At 41.4% G+C, this 7247-nt stretch overlaps 1 pseudogene; it reads right to left on the minus strand.

Annotated features, from left to right (window-relative positions):
- Nucleotides 1–2089: 2089 nt before the first annotated feature.
- On the minus strand, nucleotides 2090–3379 carry LOC101279933 (sorting nexin-5-like; annotated as a pseudogene).
- Between the last annotated feature and the right edge of the window lie 3868 nt (nucleotides 3380–7247).

Raw genomic sequence — 7247 nt, forward strand, 5'->3', positions numbered from 1 at the left:
CCCCGAGTACTTAATATATATATCTCACATGCATTTGTAATTATGTTCTTTCCTTATTTCCCTCTGTTCACCACTAGGCAACAAAATCTCAATCAAAGGGATTATAACAGTGCCCTACTCATTTGGTGAATGTGCTCTACTCACTAGGGAATGAATGAATGAATGAACCAGAAGGAATGTGCCTATGGTGGTGGAAGGTTTAGGCACTGGGCTTTGTAATTCCATATCAAAGAAGTTATGGTTGCCTTGGAGTAATTGGACACTCAGATTAATTTTAGGCCATTCCTATATGCCAGTTGGTAAATCATGTAATCCCAGCATTGCCCCTTTTGTTTCAGTGAGCATGACATCATTATGAGACAAGCCAATTGGGCTTCCCATGAAAACTTATAAGAAGATTTTGGCTGAGCCACAAATCTTATGAGCTCTAACCCAGGGACATAGCAATGCTCCCAGTAGTTCTTGCTGATTTCTGGATGTTGTGGCTCCTGTGCCTGGGATCTGTTTGGTGTTCAGCATTTAGCTATAAGTCTTGAGCCCTGATTTATAGGCTGGGGTTGGGGAGCAGAGGGAGGGAGGCCAGCTGGAGTGGCTAGAGATGTTAACCAAGAATGTGCAAACCAGGAAGGAAGGCAGGAATCCAGGCTTATTTGAATGTCTTTTTCTATAGACATGCAGCCTGACTGTAGCCGGTGGCCAGTTGTGTCTGCACAAGAAATTGAGTTTTCCTTTTCCCAAGCTTCCCTCTCTCAAATTCCTAGGCCTAGAGCATACCTAAACCTGTTTCATCCCCACTCCTACATAGTAGTGAATGAGCTGCCTCATTTAGAGTCAGGATGTGTGTTCAAGTCCTGACTGCCAGCTACTGTGACGGTAGGTAAATCACATAGTCTGTTGGTAAAATGGTGTTATTAACTCCTTCCTGCCACTCAACATAGTTGCTGAGAGAATGAAACGAGATCATAGGGTTGGAAGTGTTTTGTGAGTAATCAAGCTCTGTGTAATTGTTAAGGGAGAAAGAAGATGTGGTTTCTTGAGGGTATTTTAGACTTGGGGGCACCCGGATTGAGTAAACCCTTCCTTCTAAGCTGTCCAATGTGCCACAAGGTGGCAGCAGGAGCCTATCTTTGCTCCTGTCTTTAGCACAGGGAAAAACATATGAAAGGGATTCGATGCTGCTTTGCTCTTTCCTGCAAAGTTGAAGAAGATTTATTCCTTTACCACTGCCTACATTCCTCCACCAAATCCTTCAAGTCCATGTTAAATAATTTCTCAAAGGACTCACATTCTGTTTTTTTTTTTTGGCAGTGCCATGCAGCTTACAGGTGACCAGGGATAGAACCTGTGCCTCCTGTAGTGGAAGCGCAGAGTCCTAACCACTGGACCATCGGGGAATTCCCAGGACTTGCATTTTTTTTTTTTTTTTTAAGAGCATGGATTATTATTTTATTGTACACTTTATAAAAAGTCCAAACACACACATACCGCCCCCCCCGCATTAGGGAGGGGGGTCACATCTTTCGTAATGTAGATCTGGCCACCTTCTAAATTAGGCCTTGTTACTTGTTCTTATACCCTTAAGATGCTTCTCTCCCCTACTACAAAAATGGGGCTGCAAAGGGTGTATATAAAGATATGAGATTTTTCTTGCTCTTGTTATAGTACAAACAACTCAAGGTGATTAAAGAACCAGGAGAGTAAGAAAGGGCAAATTACCTAATGAAGAGATAGAATGTCTCTTACCTGTAACAAGCGGCTGACTTATCTGTTATAATCGGCACCTACCCTAAAGTAACCGGTTTGTAGGGGCATGGGTACATGGAACAGTGAGGCAGCATGTGCCAGGCCACTCCTTACAGACTCCAGAAGGCATGAGATTCCCACACCCTTTCTTAATTACGAAAGACAAATTAGAGGAGAACCCAGTACTTAGATTCTACCCATTCTGAGGTATTAAATGCATAAAGATTAGTTGTGTCCAAGTAGCATGCAATAGAAATATTTTTAAACCAACATGGGTAAGTGTTAAGATCTTTAGAAATCAAAATATTTATTCACATAATTTTAAATTAAAGTCAAAGGTAATCTTCTGTGGTAATGATCTGAGTGCAAATGATGCTGGCTTTCTTCACATTCATATCCTTTGTTCAGTTGTTCTTGAACAAGTCGATGCAGCTCTGCAGGAAGGAGATGTTGTTCCTGGCATGCTTTATTTCCAGTTCAGACATTTCAATCAGATTCTTCCTAAATGCTGCCACTCTCTTTTGTTTGAAATTGATTAGCTCTTCTTTTGCAGATTCAGAAAGCTGTTCAAATTTCTGGCAGTATTCCTGCTGGTATGCCTCAGCCAGCTAAGCATCTTTGCTTTTTAACCAGGCCTTATCCAGCGCCTTGTTTGAATTCTCATAGTCAATGAGGGCTTCGGTGCGTCTATATAAGAGATCCTTAGCAGCCTCTATGTTGAGCATGTAGTATCGGAGGAGCTCTGTCAGCTTTAAGTCTTCATCTGAGGAGACTCGACTCTCTACTTTCCTAAGTTTTTCAGATAGCTCAGCCACCTTCAGTAGGTACTTTCTGATGACCGTGGGCTCTTCTAAAGCCAGGCTATGCAAGCAGGCTGTGGTGTGGATGTAACCGTCTGCTACATTTTTATTAGCGCTGGTCATTCTGTCAGCCTTTGCAAAGGAACCCTTGATCCTATCATAATAGTTACTGAGGAAATGCTTCTCTTGTTCAAAGAAGTCATCTACCTCCATAACTCCTGAAAAAAGGACTTCATCAGTGCTTTCACCACACTTTTGAAAAAGCCACCAAACATCTCTTTGGTATTTTTCTGCCTAACACTTAGATCTTGATCATATTCCAGGAAAATGTGAAAGTTGCAATCATTACTGAGAACAGGGTGAGAGGAGAGCCGCTGAAGAGAGACTTCACGGGAAGACACAGTCTTCTTGAAGACCACGAGATACTCAGCTTCCAGCTCTTGCGTCATCTTGGCAAATTCTTCTTTGGTCATAAACCCTTCACCCTCTCCCAGTTTCTGCATCTTCTCTCAAGGGCCATTGAAGTCAGGCTTTGCAGGTGCGGGCGGAATAATAAACCCAGCGTAGTCTGTAGTTTCAATAGGAGTGTCATGTAGCCACACAAAATCTTCATGTTGCCTTGTAACAGAAAACTCTAGGCTCTGAAATGTGGGCAGCGTGGTCGTGGTGTGTACTGTAAATTTGACTTTATCTCTCTCACTGAGTGCATAAGGTATGTCAGTCTGAAGCAAGGGATCAACGTTCAGGTCCACCGATACAGATCTCAGCTTGCTGTGTTCCTCCTCCTGCTGCTGCAGCAACTTGGGAACTGTGGCCATGGCAACGCGGGCCTCGAGTGTGGCTGCCTGGCCTGGCTCCGAGCCACACTGAAGCCGACTGCAGGCTGCCACGGGGACGCGGTGCCCCTGACACTCTCCCAGCGAGGCGCGTCTCAAGAAAGCAGGACTTGCATTCCTTTTTTTTTTTGCGGTATGCGGGCCTCTCACTGTTGTGGTCTCTCCCGTTGCGGAGTACAGGCTCCGGACGCGCAGGCTCAGCGGCCATGGCTCACGGGCCCAGCCGCTCGGCGGCATGTGGGATCTTCCCGGACCGGGGCACGAACCCGTGTACCCTGCATCAGCAGGTGGACTCTCAACCACTGCGCCACCAGGGAAGCACAGGACTTGCATTCTTAAATCAGAATCCCAGGGCACTTTCCTTCCCTGTTGAAGTTAAACCAGCCCTGGTGGGTTTCAGTTAATCGTTGCAAATCTGTTTCTGTTAATGGTTGCAAATCTGGGCTTTGGACTTTCATACAACTGTTCCCCCCCTGGGATTGCACCGCTATAGACTCCAAACTCACTTTAATTTTCATCCTTGAATCAGAGCTCTAGTGAACCTGGAAAACCGTCTAATCCAGTGCCTCATCTTGTAGAAGAGGAAACTGAGGCGCAGAGAAGGGAAATAGTTTGTCCAAGATGAAGCAATCAGTTTATTCAAGAGTTAAGACTTCAATCCCAGTTTCTTCCTGTGGGTTCAGTCTCTTTATAAATGTGAGTATTTTCCAGGTGTTTTGGGAGGCTTGAAGCAGCTTTTGTTTCTCCAAGTGGTGAGAATTTTGAGGACTTTCTGAGGCAGAGAGAAATAGGAGACCTTTCTGTAGCAACCATTTGAAAAACCTTTTGAAGGAGAGTTGCCGTAAGCACCTGTTTAGGAATCCCCAAGTATCTGAAAGGTAAGCCTTAGAAACTCTCAGGTACGCATTCTCAAAGGACTACAACACATAATGCCTCGGGAGAAAGAGTCATTTTAAAGGACACATTTCAGTATATGGGCTTTCATGTTGGGCTTGCCTTCCCAATTATATTCTTCTCAGAGGCACATGTTAAAATGAGACAGTCCTCAGTATCCCATGGCTTATGGAAAAAGAAGGCAAGAATGAGGGAAGCCAGCCTTAAACATTTGTTATCTATATAGGGCATTCTCTGTACACAGAAAATCCACATAAATTTGGCAGAGTGGTAGAACAAAAGAGTGTGGATTGAGAGTCTTAACAGATACTGGTTCAAAGCCTGCCCCAGTTACTTACCTTTATAGACAATTTTCTTTACATCTCTGTTTTCTTTTCTTTTCATTAAAAAAAAATATTTATTTGACTATGCTGGGTTTTAGTTGCAGCACTCGGGATCTTTGTTGCCGTGTGTGGGATCTTCCTTGTGGCATGTGGGGTCTTTAGTTGCAGCATGCGGGATCTTCATTGTGGCATGGGGGATCTTTAGTTGTGGAATGCAGTATCTTTAGTTGTGGCCTGCAGTATCTTTAGTTGCAGCATGCAAACTCTTAGTTGCAGCATATGGGATCTATTTCCCTGACCAGGGATTGAACCCAGGCCCCCTGCATTGGGAGTGCAGAGTCTTAGCCACTGTACCACCAGGGAAGTCCCTAAGTCTCAGTTTTCTTAACTATAAAGTGAATAGAATAATATCTACCTTATTAGCTATGTAACCTTGGACAAGTTCTTTAACCTCTGCGTATGTCAATTATATTGTCTGTAAAATGAGGATAATAGTGAAATGAAAAGCTCTACTTCATAGGTTTTATAATGATTAATAAATTATTATCTATAGCCATGTATGGCACATAATCAGCAGTTGGAAATTATTAGCTATCATTGTTATTGTTATTAATACTACCACCATACAGGGTTGTTGTGGTGGTTAAATTAAATGAGACAGTGTATGTAGAGGTTTTTAAAGGAAACAGGCACTCAGTAAAATGGTACTTATTTTTATTTATATGTAATTAATAACCACAGTAGTGTAAATAGTATTCACAGTAAATGAACCTGCTTACTTATGTTCTAGGTACAGGAGTATTGTTTTGTCATTTGTTTTATGTTTATTTCCTCTGTAATATTTGAGGATAATGCTTGGATTTTTGAATTATAGATTCATCTTCTTTTTGGTAATCTAAAAGCAATGGTGATGATTAACATTTATTGAGCCCTTACTACGTGCCAGACCCTGTTCTTTATGTACATAGTCTCAGAAGGATTCAGTAACTTGTTTATATAGATAGCAAGTGATAGAACTGGGATTTGAACTCCGGCAATCTGATTTCAGAGTCTTGCTTTCTTGACTTTTACTATTCTGCCTGCCTTAAAAAATGTTTACCATTGGGGGCTTCCATTTCTTAGCAGTAGAATTATAATATCCTAGAGCCAAACGGCATTTAAGAATTTGTCATGGGTTTATAGTATACATCAGGCATAATAAAAATGTTCGTAACTTTTGACCTGACAGATCCACTTTTAGGAACCTATCCTAAGGAAATAATCCAAAACACAGGCAAAGTTTTATCACAGTGTCATTTGATCACAATGTCATTTCTTATATAATGTAATGTAATATCATGTCATATCATATAATACCTTAAAGCGATCTAAACATCTAGCCACAGAAATGATCAGTAAAATATTGTGTATCTACTTGATGAATGCAGCTCTTAGTAATTGTAAACAGTGATGCTGTTTGGAACTTTGTAAGAAAACAGATGCTGAATGTGAACACATGAGAAGGTAAATAATAACTATTTTCTTTTTCCTTCTTGTATACCAATTTTTAATTTCCTTGCTCTGGCAAGGTTAATAGGACAAAGGGATTCTCAATTCTGTTATATATTAGGATTTGAGAAATTTGGGTAATTTCTAAAGGTTGAATCTTCTCTAGCTGATAGAAATTCTGTAGGTTATCTTTGCTTTACTTAGCAAGTAGATCTGGCCCCATGCTAGACACTCAGGGAGAGTCAAGAGATAAAAAGGCCTGAATCTGCTGGTGAGGTGCTCACAGTTTTGTTAGGGACAGGCTGGCAGCCTGGAAGCAGAGTACTATGTGTAGAAATAGAGAAGGGGTGGGCAGCAGGAATAGATGACTTTGTGTACAGGCACTGAGGGGGCCCAAGGACTGGAGGCACAATGTGAGTCAGGTCTGCTGAGAAAAGGCTTTTTAAGGGAGGTGAACCTTGGACTAGACCTTGAAGGAAATTATGGATCAAAACTAGTTGCTTTTCTTGTGGTACACATATACAGTGGAATATTACTCAGCCATAAAAAGGAATGAAATTGGGTTATTTGTAGAGATGTGGATGGACCTAGAGACTGTCATATAGAGTGAAGTAAGTCACAAAGCGAAAAACAAATATTGTATATTAACGCATATATGTGGAATCTAGAAAAATGGTATAGATGATCTTATTTGCAAAACAGAAATAGAGACACAGATGTAGAGAACAAACGTATGGACACCAAGAGGGGGAAGGGGGGGTGGGATGAATTGGGAGATTGTGATTGACATATATACACTATTGATACTATGTATAAAATAGATAACTAATGAGAACCTACTGTATAGCTCAGGGAACTCTACTCAGTGCTCTGTGGTGACCTAAATGGGAAGGAAATCCAAAAAAGAGGGGATATATAGCTGATTCACTTTGCTGTACAGTAGAAACTAATACAACACTGTAAAGCAACTATACTCCAATAAAAATTTAAAAGAAATAATAAAAACTAATTATAATAAAAAACTGGTTGGTTTTCAGAACAGAAGAAGAGCACCATGGGCAAAGTCCCAGAGACTGCAGTGACCATATGTTGTGGACAAAATAAATGTCTATTTTAATTGGAATGGAAGGGCCACCTTGGGAAGATCAAGGGGTGAGTTTAGC

The sequence above is a fragment of the Orcinus orca genome, chromosome 3 (genome assembly GCF_937001465.1).
Source record: "Orcinus orca chromosome 3, mOrcOrc1.1, whole genome shotgun sequence".
In the NCBI taxonomy this organism is placed as follows: Eukaryota; Metazoa; Chordata; class Mammalia; order Artiodactyla; family Delphinidae; genus Orcinus; species Orcinus orca.